Source organism: Sceloporus occidentalis, unplaced genomic scaffold (genome assembly GCF_023333645.1).
Source record: "Sceloporus occidentalis isolate IW3139 unplaced genomic scaffold, rSceOcc1.0.p SCAF_6, whole genome shotgun sequence".
Taxonomy (NCBI): domain Eukaryota; kingdom Metazoa; phylum Chordata; class Lepidosauria; order Squamata; family Phrynosomatidae; genus Sceloporus; species Sceloporus occidentalis.
The window spans coordinates 112,022,533-112,037,783 of NW_028316986.1; the positions used below are offsets into that span (position 1 = coordinate 112,022,533).

Genomic DNA, 15,251 nt, shown 5'->3' on the forward strand with positions numbered 1-15,251 from the left:
CTTCAAGTCTTTTCTGACTTATGGAAACCTTAAGGTGAAGCTATCATGGGGATTTTTTGGCAAGATCTCTTCAGAAGGGGCTTTTGCCTTGGGCAAGTCACACTCTCTCAGCCTCAGGGTGGGAAAAAGGCAAAGACAAAAGCCTCATCTGAAGAAATACTGTCAAATAAACCTCATGATAGGTTCTATCATGGTTTTTTTTTTTTTTTTTTTTGGCAAGATCTCTTCAGAGGGGGGCCATTGCCTTTACCTCCCCCTGATGAGGCTGAGAGAGTGTGACCTGCCCAAGGCCACCCAGTGTGTTATTATTACATGGCTGAATAACATTAGTAATAATAATAATAATAATAAAACAGTATTTGTGTGGGTGCAAAGGGGGCTTTCTCTCATCCCCCTGTCGGCCCACAGGCAAGATGGGCGGCGCGGAGGCGTCAGGAGGAGGCAGGGCAGAGGAAGACCAGCCCAGCCCAGGGCGGCCGGTGAGGCAAGGGAAGGAAGGGAGGAGGCCTTTCCCGGCAACACCGCTTCCTGCTCCTCCTCCTCCTCCTCCTCTTCCAGGGCAAGCTGCCTCCGCCGCATCCGCCCTGGTCTTGCTGGTGGTCTCTCTCGCCCAGCGAGGTGAGTGCCTTGAGGGGCCTCTTGGGCCACCCTTTTCCTGAGGGAAACCGAGGGGAGCCGGGGCTGTGGCTGCGCTTTCTGAGGGAAACTGCCACGAGTGAGAGTGGTGTTGGTGGCGTTATTATTATTATTATTATTATTATTATTATTATTATTATTATTATGATTACAGGTGTTCTTCCGTATTCTCTAGGGCAGTGCTTCTCAATTATTTTCTGTCATGCCCCCCCCCGCGAGTGTAAATACAGTAGTCTCATTTGTCTATACAATTGTTCTAAGTAGGCCTCTGCATAACGGAGCCTGGCGCCCCCCCTGGGGCCCCGCCCCACTCTTTGAGAGAGAAAGGCTGCTCTAGGGTCAGGGGAACAAGACCCCCGGAAGATGGGAAAGCCGCAGATAACAAAAACACCATGTTTTTAACCTGAGAGGACACCTCTCTAGGAATCTCTAGTGCAACTCTGTGGTCAACGTCCGACAGACTCTGACCATAGACCTGCCCTGAGAATGCCTAGTGGAGTGTCCTCTCTAGGAATCTGTAGGTCCTCCAGTCCAACTCTGTGATCCACATCCACCAGACATTGACCATAGAGCTGCCCTGGAGGAGCTACAGACGCCTAGTGCAGTGTCCTCTCTAGGAATCTCTAGTGTGTCTTTCAGTGCAACTTTTTGTTAAAGTTGACCATGGAGTTGCAATCCTAGAGAGAACATATTAATCAAATCCATCAATAATCACATCCACAAAAGTCAAAGCTGCAAATATGGAGGGATGAGTGTATATTATTATTTTGGTGGCCTGTTCCTTAGGCCGGTTACTAGCCCCTCATGGCTACTGGGAGTGTGGTTTCCTCGCCTGCCGTTTGCTTCTGGCCTCCTTGGATTGCTGTGTAGCCTTGAAAATGCACTGTTTGGGCACCTTGGGCAAGTCACAGTCTCTCAGCCTCAAGGGAATCACAAGCACAACTGCAATCAGCCTCAGTTCCCAGAATTCCATTGCATGGATGGCTGTTAAAATGGTGTTAACCAGAATTAAAATGGTGTCAGTCACAAACCTTCTCCTTGAATTCTGTGAGGCCTTGAAAAACCACTGTTTGGGTGCCTTGGACAGGTCACACTCTCTCAGCCTCAGGGGAAGGCAAGCATAAACCTCCTCTGAATAAATCTTGCCAATAAAAGCCCAGGCTAGCTTCACCTTTTGGTCTCCATGAGTCAGAAATGACTTGCAGGTACAACAACAACAACAACTTGGCCTTTGTTTTGACCCCTTCTGGCTGCACCTGCACTGCAGAAATAATCCAGGTTGGCAACAGTTTAACTGCCTTGGCTCCATCCTATGGGATCCTGGGGTTTGTAGGTTATTGTGGCACTAGAGCTCTCTGAAAGAGAAGGCCAAATAGCTCACAGAACTACAGTTCCCAGAATTCCCTAGCATCTGAGCTATGGCTGCTAAAGTGGTGTCAGCCTGGATTATTTTCTGCAGTGCAAACTCAGCCAGGGCAGGGATTGAGAGTATTCAGTCTGAGTCCACATTGTGGAAATAATCCAGGCTGGTACCACTTTAAATGCCATGGCTCAATGCTAGGGAATTCTGGGAACTGTAATTTTGTGAGACATTTAGCCTTCTCTGTCAGAGCGCTCTTGTGTCGCAACAAACTACAGTTCTCAGAATTCAGTCTCATTGATGGCAGTTAAAATAGTGTCAACTTGAATTATTTCTGCAGTGCAGATGGAGCCTCAGTGCTTCCTCCTTCTGTTGACAGTCCCATTTTAGGAAGGCTATTCACTAAGGTTCAAGCACTTTAAGTGCTAAAGAAATACAGGCTGAGGCTCCATCAATCCTGCAGACACAGCTATAACTGCCATGGCTCAGTGGTATGGAGTTCTGGGCTTTGTCATTTTGTGAGATTTATAGTCCTCTGCCAGAGAGCCCTGGTGACACAACAAACTACAAATCCCAGGATTGCATAGGATGGAGCATGGCAGATAAAGCAGTGTCAAACTGCATTAATTCTGCAGTGTAGATGCAGCCTGAGTCTTCCTTATCCAAAATGCTTGGGACCAGAAGGATTTTTGATGTTTTGGGATTTTGGAATATTTACATATACATAACGAGATACTTTGGAGATGGGGCCCTAGTCTAAACATGCAATTTCTGTTCCATATACACCTTAATATGCATAGCCTGAAGGTAATTTTATACATAATTTAAAAAAAATATTGCACATGCAACAAAATTTGTATACGCTGAACCACCAGAAAGCAAAGGTGTCACTATCTTAACTACCCATGTGAACAATTTTGGATTTTGGAGGATTTTGGCATTCTGGCTAAGGGAGACTCAACCTGTATCTGCTTCTTAAGTTAGGGACTGACAATTTTTTACTTCACTGTGCCATTTAGCTCCAGTTGTTTCTTTGCGCCATTTAGCTCCAGTTGTTTATTTCCATATACCATACTTCCCATTTTCTGTACACCATCAGCTTATGGCTCACTGACTGGCATTGGTCTGTGGACCACAGCACTGTTCTAGTTTACACTTCTGTGCAAAATCCTCATAGATTATTGTGGGTTGTACTTCCAAATACATATAGAAAAGGTCATGTAAGATAGGTAGTTTTGTTGGTCCCTGAGAATATAAAATGGGGAAAAAATTTAAATGAGAAGAAATGTATTCTGCATCTGTTTCCACACCAACCCCATTTTTTGAGTACTAAGAACAGCAAGGGAGTGCTTCTGATATTGTTCACAGAACAAAAGATAAAAGATGAGAGGTAAAAGCTCAGATTGGAGAACATTCTGTTGATGAAATCTTATCTGTTATGTAAAGCAGGGGCAGGAATCATGTCACCTCCTGATATTAGTGGACCCCACCTCCCACCATTCCTCACCATTTACTGTCTTGGCTAGGGCTGCTAGGGGTTGCAGTCCACCAACCCGTAATAGGTCTCATGATTCCTATGCCTGATGTAAAGATACATCGAGCTATTTGCTCTCTTATAGGCTCTGAGAAAGTACCATATTTTCCGGCGTATAAGACTGGGCGTGTAAGACGACTCCCAACTTTTCCAGTTAAAATACAGAGTTTGGGATATACTCGCCGTATAATAAATAATAATAATAATAATAAATTTTATTTCTACCCCGCCCTTCCAAGAAATGATCAGGGCGGCTTACAAAGTTATAAAAAACATTACAATACAGGTAAAATTCAATCAGCAATTAAAACCATTATTACAAAGACAGGAACAGGAAACGATAAGTAAAAAATACATATATCAGGGGCAGTAGAAAAATGCAAAAACAATCATCAATCCAGGGTCAGAGAGAAAAAAAGGGGCAGGAGAAACAGACAAACAATTTAAGGTGGGAAGGCCAGCCGGAATAGATATGTTTTCAGCTGTTTTTTAAAAACATCTAACGAGGCGGTGGAGCGAAGCTCTGCAGGGAGCTTATTCCAAAGTACAGGGGCAGCAGTGGTAAAAGCCCTCTGAGAGGTCCGAGTCAGATTAGACCTAGGGACCTCCAACAATTTGGTCCCAGATGTTCTGAGTGTGCGGGGTGGATTGTGTGGGGAGAGGCGGTCCTCCAAGTACCCTGGGCCCAAGCCATTTAGGGCTTTATAGGTCAAAACCAACACCTTGTATTGAGCCCGGAAGCGAATAGGCAGCCAGTGAAGATCTTTTAAAATAGGTGTTATATGGTCCGACCTGGAGCTACCAGCGACCAATCTGGCTGCCATATTCTGCACTAATTGCAGCTTCCGAGTTTGGTACAAGGGTTGCCCCATGTAGAGCGCATTGCAGAAATCCAATCGAGAGGTTACCAAAGCATGTACAACAGATTCTAGGTCCTTTCGGTCCAGGTAGGGACGCAGCTGGCGTATCAGCCGAAGCTGATAACAGGCACTCCTGACCGTCGCATCCACCTGAGAAATCAGCTGGAGCGACGAATCAAGGAGTACTCCCAAGCTGCGCACCGAGTCCTTCAGGGGGAGCGTGACCCCGTTCAGGGCCGGGTGACAAATCTCACCACCAGGCACCGGGGAGCCTATCACCAGTACTTCCGTTTTCCCTGGATTCACACTGAGTTTGTTCTCCCTCATCCAGCCCATTACTGACGCCAAGCAGGCATCTAGAGGAGAGATGCCAACCTTAGTTACTGCATCAGTCGGAGACATAGAGAAAATTATCTGGGTGTCATCAGCGTACTGATAACACCGCGCCCCATGTCTCCGGATGATCTCTCCCAGCGGCTTCATGTAAATGTTGAATAGCATAGGGGACAAGCATAGGGGACAAGATCGCTCCCTGAGGGACACCAGATGTCAGGGCCCTCCTATCGGAGCGACAGTCCCCCAGCTCCACCATCTGGGATCTGTCCGAGAGGTAGGAACGGAACCACTGCAAAGCAGTGCCCCCCAATTCCCAACTCCCTCAGGCGTCCCAGAAGGATACCATGGTCAATGGTATCGAAGGCCGCTGAGATGTCCAAAAGCACTAACAGGGACACGCTCCCCCTGTCCATGCCCAGACCACCCCTCTTCCAACACACATCAAATAATTTTTTAAAAAAAAACATCAGATTTGATTTCAATCTGGTAAATTTAATTCAAATACTTATGACATGCAGATACTTAGCAGGAAAACTTGTTGTATACAAAGCCTGCTTGGATTGGTCAGCTCTCCCTGCCTGCCCAGCCCTCCCTGTCTCCAAGACTATCAGAACAGTATTGCAAACACTCTTTTTTCCATACCTTGGGCATCCCGGATGCATGCAGCTTGTTCCGCCCTTCAGTTACATATACATATGATTCTCCAATCAGGCTCGGAAGTTTCAGCACCTGCTCTAGAAGACGACACCCGGCATATAAGATGACCCTTGACTTTTGAGAAGATTTTCCTGGGTTAAAAAGTAGTCTTATATGCCAGAAAATACAGTATGTGAAAGAAAACTTGACAGTGCCACAGCAGATAGCATGGAACCATATTTACAATTTAATGTTGAATAATAGTATTGACAATTCAGGATTTCGCTTGCAAATTGGGATTTTTAGAGTGTTTTTTTAAAAAGAAAAATAGAATGATAACCGTAAGAGCCCTCGAATATGGAGTAAGTTAACATTTGCAGTCTAGTTCCTGCTTGATTAATGTGTGCCTCAATTAAATTCTTCCTGTTGTATGCCTTTAAGTTTCTGACTTATGGAGGCACTATCATGGGGTTTTCATGGCAAATTTCATTAGAGGGGGTTTGACATTGAGATTCTCTGAGGCTGAGAGACTGTGACTTGTCTAAGGTCACCCAGGGGTTTCCGTGGCCGAGCCAAGATTTGCACCCAGGCCTAGTCCAGCATTCGAACCACTATGCCATGTAGCTCCCTATGCCAGAATATTAAATTAGGAGTTTCAAATCATAACTTTGAGCATTTGTTTTGTGCTTATAACTTTCTCTTTAGTTACCTTCTATTCTGTCAACAAATCAAAAAGTTTTGTTAGCGAAGACTGGCTAAAGGTATTTCAAAGGAGTGTATCACTGTTACTATTTTGTTGCTTGGCTCAAACAGCCTGCCTCTCTATATATTTACTGTATATACTCATGTATAAGTCTAGAATTTTTAGTCAAAAAATTGACCCCAAAAGCTTGAATCAACTTATCTACGGGTCAGCGTAAGTACTGTATTTTAACTCTTATTAAAAAACGGGAACTATCCCTTGGTGAAAGGCAAGAATATAATCTGTCCTGGGAGCACTGATCTCCCCTCTACTCTCTCATCCATCCAGACTTTAGTGTGAACACAGTCAGTTGTAACAGCTGACAATTTAGGTTCTTTGGCATTGTTTTGCTTTGCTTCATTACTTAGATCCTTTGTCGATCCCTAAGTTTTACCCTCCACTTATCTATAGGTAACATAAAAATCAATAATTTCAGCCCCAAAACTTGCCATCGATTATATATGGTACTTGGAAGTAAGTGCCTCTGATTTCAGTAGGATCCTTTCATGGAAGCTTGCTTTACATTTTTTATTTATTCAGTTAACTTTAGCCAAAGTAAACTATCTCCTTAGACATGCAGCTGTTCACTGTTTGCAGTTCACTGGCTGAATCATTTATAGGTCAAGCTGCTCCCAGTTTGCTACCTAAACAAGAGACCCAATTTGCGCTGTACCTAAACTTCCTTTAGTAATTTGGTATAGTATTCTTAGTACTGTATAATATCTCAGTAGCTGAAGGATAACAACAACACATGGAAGAAAGCATTTTTTATAGAGCTACCTATAACTTGGAGAAACTACATGCCAGTTTAGTAAAGCAACATTATTACTAACTTCCACACAAGTATGTTTAACTGTATTAAAGAACTGATCTTATTTAGTATCATTGGCTTCAGCTTGGTATTGGGCCGCAACCTCCAGTCCTAGAGGGGTTCACGCTCCCCTCAAAGGACTGTGTTCGCAGCTTAGGGGTGCTTCTCGACTCGTCACTTCAGATGAGAAATGAGGTGAATGCGACGGTCAGGAGCGCCTGTTATCAGCTCCAGCTGATAAGTCAGCTGCGCCCTTTCCTGGAGTGGGGTGACCTCGAAACTGTAGTACATGCGCTGGTAATCCTCAAGACTTGATTTTTGCAATGCACTCTACATGGTACTACCCTTGTGCCTAGCCCGGAAACTTCAACTGGTACAGAATATGGCGGCCAGATTGATTACAGGAACAACTAGGAGTGACCATATTACACCAATATTGAAATCACTCCACTGGCTGCCTATTCGTTTCCGGGCACAGTACAAGGTGTTGGTTATTACCTTTAAAGCTCTCCATGGCTTGGGCCCAACCTACTTAAGGGATTGCCTCCTTCCGTATAATCCGCCCTGTACCCTCAGATCCTCTGGGAGGAATTTGTTGCAGTCCACAAAGACCAGATTGACTGCGACCTCCCAGAGGACTTTTTCTGCGATTGCTCCCACTTTATGGAATGGCCTGCTGGACGAGATCCATCAAATTGCCAACCTAGAGAGTTTCAAGAAAGCTGTCAAGACGGATCTCTTCCGGCAGGCCTTCCCGGAATAGAACCCGGCCATGTAACGCTCCCCCTATAGACATATATAAGACTCTGCCCATCGTTATTTTATTATTGTATTATTGTTTTTAGATTTTATCATTTGTAATTTTAATGCATAGAATTGTTTAATCTTTTTTTGGGGGGGATTGTATATATTGTATTTTTTTAAAGGTTGTACGCCGCTTTGATTGTGGAAACAAAAAGCGGGATATAAATTAAAGTTTTATTTATTTATTTATCTATTTATTATTTATTTATTGGTACATACAGACAACTATGCCATTTACAGAATTACAATATGCTAAAAATTCACAGTCTAGATAGGCAGGATCACCAAATCTTTTTTATTTTCTATTCTGCACAAGATTTTTTTTTTAAAAAGGTGTGTGTGTTTTAAACATTTTCATGGTGTTTTTTAAACTGTTAACCTTGGTTTATTATTGCTTGTTCTAAATCTCAGATCTTTATTAGTTAGTAGTAGCTAATTCTTTCATATAGATTATTGGAACTGGTTCAGTAAAAGGTATAACAACTTTAAAAACACTAGCCAATTTGCCTTGTCATTTCAAGTTATATCAGTAGATTAGTATGGCATGTGTGCCTTGCCCTTTGCCACATAGTTCAGTGTTGGAAGGTGAAGGACATAGAATAGGGTATATTTATAGATAAGAGCATGCAGCTATCCTTTTCCCTCTAAATCAAAATAAATTATTGGAAAATGTTTTGAAATCCTGCTTTATTGATCAACATAGTCTGCCTCTCTCAAAACACAGGAAGCTGTTTTGTATGGAATCACAACATTTATCCTAACGTGGCGCGTACTTCACATATTTTTCCGTAACAGTAACATGAACACAGGGTGAAATATAACAATCTCTGCCTGGTTTTCATTAACTTCCCTGGTGACTGTAGACATATCAACATGATATATACACAAATCACACTGAAATAGATTTTCACTAGTATTTGGTCATCCAGTTCCCCTGTGATTAAATGCAGTTTTTCATGTGACAAGTTGTCAAGTAAGGGCCTCTAGCAGAACGCAAAGATCTTTTTTTTAAAGAACTGGAGACAAGCAATTCAACATAGCTGCAACATGACTGCAAAACATGTGGCAAAATGAACATAATAAATTAGAAACACAGACAGCAGAAGTTGAATTGTTTCTTTTCAAAATGTCTGTTATAAGTACCAATACTTGTTTATTCATTTTTATTGCAATTATCAAAGATATATGCATCTGAATCTTTGGTTGGAAGGTGGTATATAAATACAGTGAATTTGATACAGACAAGCAGTGCTTCCAAACTGACATCTCCCAGTATTACCAGACAAAAGACTTTGGAACTATTCCATAATTTAGTCCTTAACATTTTTTAATAGACAGAAGAAGAAGCAGGAAATCATGGGAGAGTTATAAATGGAAGTAGACACAATTTGATACGCTTCTTTCCCATAAAAATCTATGAATGAGACAATTGTACAGAAAGCCTCACCTGGTAGGAACTCTATTGCACTCTGGTGCAGTAAGAATTGATGCAGAAAGTTAATCATGGCGCGTTAGAGACTGCCCCTTTGGGGAGGCCTGTACCCTCCCCTTTCCCTGACGGATCGGGGCCTCAGCTGCCACAGCGGCAGCCCTGAGGCCCCGATCCGCCGCTTCTAGAGGCCACGGGAAGCGGCAAAAGGCCGCTTCCCGCGGCCTGGAAAGGAGTGTCCTTGAGACTTCAAGCCCCAAGGACACCCCGACAGCGGCAGGGAAAAAGAGAAAGGGGGCGCTTGGCCCCTTTCTCTTTTGTGTCGCTGGCACAGCCGTGTAAAGGCTGTGCCAGCAACACAAATGAAGGAAGGAGCTCCGTTTCGGAGCTCCTTCTGTGGCACCAGGATGTCATGTCCGCGCCGCTCTGTTTGGAGGTGGCGCAGCCGTGACGTCTTAATGGCGGCACCCATGTAAAATGGGTGCCGCCATTTTGTACGTACTGTGTATGTACTAGGGTTGGGGGCCTCTGAAAGAGATGCCCCCCGGGCAACCCTAGTACGTACACAGTACGTACTAAAAGGCCCATCTGGAAAGGGCCCATGACAAACTCAAGCCCCATTTGATGCTAACCTAGTGTCTAGTAATTTGGGCTGAATCTGGAAAGGAGAAATAATGCAGTTTGTCACTGCTTTAACTGCCATGGCCCAGTGCTATAAAATTCTGGGATTTGTAGTTTTGTGAGATATTTAGCCTTTTCTGACAGATAGCTCTGGTGCCGCAACAAACAACAAATACCAGGATCCCATGGAATGGAACCATGGCAGTTAAAGCAGTGTCAAACCGCATTATTTCTGCAGTGCAGATGCAGCCTTAGCCTGGATCCTGCCTAATCTTAAATACACTGCTGAAAGAAGTCTATAAGTGGTATTTTAAGTATCCATTTAAAAATAACAAGATTAATGCTGGCTATAGAGAATAATTATTGGATGAATCAGCACCCTCAGACTGTAATTTTCATTACAAAGGGTGTGCTTGCATTCCAGCTGAAATTCTGCAGAACTCTTGGTTGTCATATATGAGTAGTATGCTGTTCCGGCACTCCTACTTGCGGAGGAAGCATATAAATAAACGACAGAACTTTACTCTGTACTTGGTTTATTGTGTATGGTCTCTTAAACCTAGAGAAAGAATACAAGGCTTATTCTCAGCTTTTTTTTCTAGTTTGCTAGGGCAAAAAACCAACCAACCAACCAACCAACCAAACAAACAAACAAACAAAAAAAAGAATATGGAGATTGTCTGATTCCAAATAATACAATACTGTACATCGATTGTGAAGGCAAGCTCTATGGTTTGTTTAGCTGCTTGCACTGCAAATGGGAGTGATTGAGCAGTTGCATCATGCTGCTCATTCATGACAAGGCAGAGTACTAGTGAATCCTGGTTTGTTGTGTTATGGAAATATATCCATTATGTAACACACTCTGGATTATACCCAACATACTTGCGTGTGTTGATAGGATGCTCAAGCCAAAGAATTCCCAGCTGCCTTCTCCCCTGTGTTACGTTCCCTTATGGTCCTTAAAATACTATCATGAGGGCCTGCCAAAACTTAGGAAAGGCCAAGAGTCACAGGGGACTGGAGTGAGGAGGAGAGCTGGGAAATTTCTGTTTGCACAATCTCCCTTTATTTAGTTAAAGCTTATTTTTATATTGTGTGTATAACATCCACGTCATAGTCTTTAAGATCATTTCCCCCCTTCTCTATACTTTATGTTCATTTCTTGACCAATGACTGCTAACTTTGCTCAGGGTTGTTGTTTTTAGGTGAAGGATTTTTGTCAAAAGCCTTTTGGAAGTTCCAAGTAGACCAGACTACCCTGTCTATATATTTATTGACATTCTCAGGTTGAATATCAGTTAATTCTGTGCAGATGCATTAAGTTAAATCATTCAGAATATTGGTGCTAGTTATTATGAGCATCTTAGAGATCTGTCTTTCTTACTTCAAGATGGAGGCAGCTTTTTAGCTTACCAGTATGCTTTATATGTTGCTGACTAGTGAAGTTTCCCTATAATTTACTTGACTTGTAAAGATTTTGTCAGATTTCTTCAGGAAATATTGCAAAACTGGTATTCTCTAGATTAGTTTCCCCTTAAGTTGTGTAGCAGCACACCATCTGTCTCTTGGGTTTTGCTGGTAGTGTCCAAAGTAGAGCAACTTGTCCTTGGTTTGAGATTGACATGTGTCACGAAGAACAAACTGGGACAGCCTGCTATGTGGGGAAAAAAGATGTAATGTTACACTCTTGGCAGTTAGTCACTGGCTTCCTGGGAAACAGTGCTAATCATTCCATCAGCCTGACATCCTACTGCCTTGTCAACCACTGTGTATACTCCCCTTAGGCTATATCAGAGCCTTACATCCAAACCCATTATCTCCAAGCTCTGTAGGTTCTAGGACTGTAAAAGCAACATATATTGGATCATAAAATGCAGACAGTAAGCAAGGTTTTCTTTCTCTCTCATCATACTTATGGAGGTTTGCTGAACATTTTTGTGATGAAGAAAACTGGACAGTAGTGAAATGTATAAATTAATTTAGCACTTGCGGCGGACCATCAATTCCTAGTTCTTCTGTGGTGTAGTTTCCATATGGTGATTGAATCCAGACTTGTCCAGCATTCTTATAAATGCTGGATTGGATGCTTCAGCATACATTTGGCTTTCAATTCACTCTGTGGCAAAGCTTCCAAAAGGAAGTTTTGAATTGTCCTTTTCCTGCTCTATCCTGACTCACAACTTCTTCTCCTTTTCCTGCTCTATCCTGACACACAACTTTAAAATCAAGCAAATACCAAATTGGGGGATGTATTCTGTACTCCAGATAATTACAATTTATGTAGCTTTTACTACTTGAATAGATGAATTGTCTCTCACAGTAAATTTTCCTTGTACTGTATAGTCTGATCTGGCAATTTATTTTTTTAACTTTGGCTGTTAAAATAATATACCACCACCACCAATAGAAATATTGCTTTGTACTGAATATCTTATAAAATTATATTATGAGCCAGAAACAGACCAGCACAAAAAGCCAGCTTCCCAGCGGCTTGGGGGCATGGTGTATGCATGATGCACGTCCTCAAGCTGGCAGGAAGCCTCCATGAAGCCGCCAGCCCACACAGCAGGTAGCCTTGTGGTGCTCCAACGGTGCGACGTTTAGACACTGCACGCTGCAGGAGCACCACAAAGCAGCAGCAGAGGCGGAAAAGCTAGCTTTTCGCTGGCTCAAAAAGGAGCAGTTTTCTGCCACTTCTTTTTGAGCCGGCAAAGCGCCGGGTTGGTGGTGTGGTGAGCGGCTGCCGCAGCTCCAACCCAGCACTCAAAGGGGCGACATCAAGCCGCTCCTTCAAGCTGATTTGTGTCAGCCCTATGTTATATTATATTAAAGGAGAACAGGTGCTTAACCTTTTTGTTTTTATTTTTTTCCACCAATTTAACTGGAAACAGCAGCAGATTTGGTGATATGTAGTTTTCTGGTTCACCTGGGCCCATTACAAACAGGCCTAAAAGTGGGTGCTCCGTGCGTGCTAGGGTTAGAAAGGGGCATCCTTTCCAGACACCTCCAACCCTAGCACGTGCAGAGCGCGCACAAAATGGCAGCGACTGTTTCACACGGCCGCCACCATTACGATGTCACGACCGCACTGCCTCTATATGGAGCAGCGCAGACGTGACATCGTCACGCCGCGCCGGGGCTCATAGTGCGCCCCTTCCCTGGCCGCAAAAGGAGCTCCGAAATGGAGCTCCTTTTGCCATTTGCGTCGCTGGGTGCAGCCTTCAGACGGCTGAGCCCAGCGACGCAGAGGAGAAAGGGTCCAAGCGGCCCCTTTCTCCTCCTCCCTGCCGCCGCAGGGTGTCCTTGGGGCCTTTTGCCGCTTCCCCGCAGACTGGAAAGCAGCAGATCGGGGCCACAGCAGCTGCCGCTCTGGCCACTGAGGACCCGATCCAGCTGGGAAAGGGGCAGGTGCAGGTCACCGCTTTTCGGCGGTCTATAACCCGCCCTGGATTCCTTTTTAGAAACCAGTGCTATATTGCCCACACTCCATTTTCTAGCTGAAAGATCATTCATGACATTTGCATTTTGTAATTGTCTAATTTTAATTTGTCAGTAAGCTCTAGAATGTCATGTCTTATCACTATTACGTCCCTTCACTCCTCAGGTTTCCCTTCGGAAAATATATGTACAGGCACACGTCTTCCCTACATCTTTCCTATTGAAGAAAGAGGAAAAGAGTTCATGCTTCTTGTCTGCAATATTCTTATCCTCCTTGATTATTCTGTTACCGCTCTGGTTTCCTAGCAGGGATTTTCTCCTGATGACAGATGCACTGTGGTGATACTGTCAATGTCCATCAACTATCATCTAACACAATTCCTTGAACTGGCAGAGGTGCTATTGAGATCTCTAGTCCTAGGTGGCTTGTACTGACATACTGAAGCTGCATTAAGAGACACAGCTCAGATGCTGATAGATGTAGTGGTAATCTGTGTGATACCTGGAATCTGGAACTGAATTGACCAGCTAATTCCAGGAGCTCCTCTGCCATTCCCATTGCAGAGCCATGGTCTACTGTGAGGCAGGCTGGACTATGTAGAGGAAGATTTGTGGACACTGCTTTAGAGGCTATTTGAAGACATACTATGTGATGACACTTCTGTAGTCATTTTAGGTGCAGAGACTTGACCAGCAGAGCTTTTAGAAATTTATTTTTTTCTTACAGAGAGACCCAATCTGTTAGTTGCATGATTGCTTAGTTCTTTGTGTGTGAAACCACTTAGGCTCAAATATAGAGTTTATAATTGGTAGAATACAGCTATTGCCAGAATACAGCTACTGGGGATGGGCAGTAGAGAATAAAAGTTAGGCAAGTCATAAGTCAAGATTGAATGGAATCCAAAAGGACACAGACACACCAAACTGCAGAAAGACCCTGTTGCTTGGACAACAAGAAATCATCTTATATTCCTCCTTGTCCAGGAATATCCAGTGGCCAGCTTGGGTTGTCAGAGTCAGTCCAGGGCCTCCTTGCAGCCCAGGTGCTGCAAATGAATATGGTGGACACACCTGGATGCAAACACTAACAATTTGAGTCTTGACAGCTCCTGACAATAGCAGAGACATAAAGGATTTTGCCTTACTGTTTGTCAATTAATTTTAGTTGTTGACACATGAGAAGCTGGGTGTGGTGCTTGATTAAATCCATGCCACACTATCCTTTTAGTCCTTGTCCTTTGAAATCAGTGATGAAGAATCAGAATCGGTCAGAGCAACCTCAAATTTGAATGTTCTAATAGCTTCCAGTAGGGAAGGTTCAGTTTTACCTTCTTTGAAAGAAAGTAATACAGTTATAGCAGAAGCTTTTTCTCATTCCCCTGAGCAATCAAGGCCCTCTCCAAGCTGCCTTTCCTGCCCAAAATGGCAGAATAGACAGTGGTAGGCCAGCTGCAGGTGCTTATGAGATGGAAACAAGATAATCTATCTGATTTCCAGCTATGGTCTGAGATGGAGTTTGGCTTGGTTGCCCTAGGGATGCCCTGTGCTGAGAGAGACTGACAGTAGTAGTCTGACCTCATTTATTCTACCAGACATCACAGCAGCTTTTGATACCATTGATTATATGGTTTCCTTCTGGACCGTTTAAGTGGGTTTGGTGTATGTGCACACTGTGCTGCAGTGGCTGTACTGATACGTTACTGAGGAAAATCACAAGGTCGCCCTGAAGCACTACTACTACTACTGCCTCTGGAAATTATTGGCTGTATTAGATCTACATGGTTTCCCTTGGAAAAGTTGCCTAGATATGTTGACCTCTGACTGTGGTGCCATTATTAGATTTCTGCAGAACCCTACAGGGTAATGCCCATAGAAAAGAGCAGTAGTCCCCCGAACTATCTTCTTGAAACCACTCAGGTTTCACATGAGGTGCCCGTTGTGGGGGGGATATTTCCTTGTACAATATATGATGGTTATGACACACTGAGAATTTCAGTTGACAGTTGGGGATGGAAGAAGTGTTGCTGCCACTACCAGTCCA

General features: G+C 43.6%; 1 protein-coding gene across 2 annotated transcripts in view; it reads left to right on the forward strand.

Moving 5' to 3' along the window:
- The window catches only part of USP45 (ubiquitin specific peptidase 45), an 80,936-nt gene continuing 65,685 nt past the window's right edge, over window positions 1-15,251 (forward strand). Inside the window, exon 1 of one of the 2 annotated variants that reach the window (XM_089530684.1) lies at window positions 1-34. The gene's annotated coding sequence lies outside the window, so the exon portion shown is untranslated. Of the gene's footprint in view, window positions 35-561; window positions 619-15,251 lie in introns of those variants that run through there. The other variant, XM_089530685.1, reaches the window with a different exon arrangement.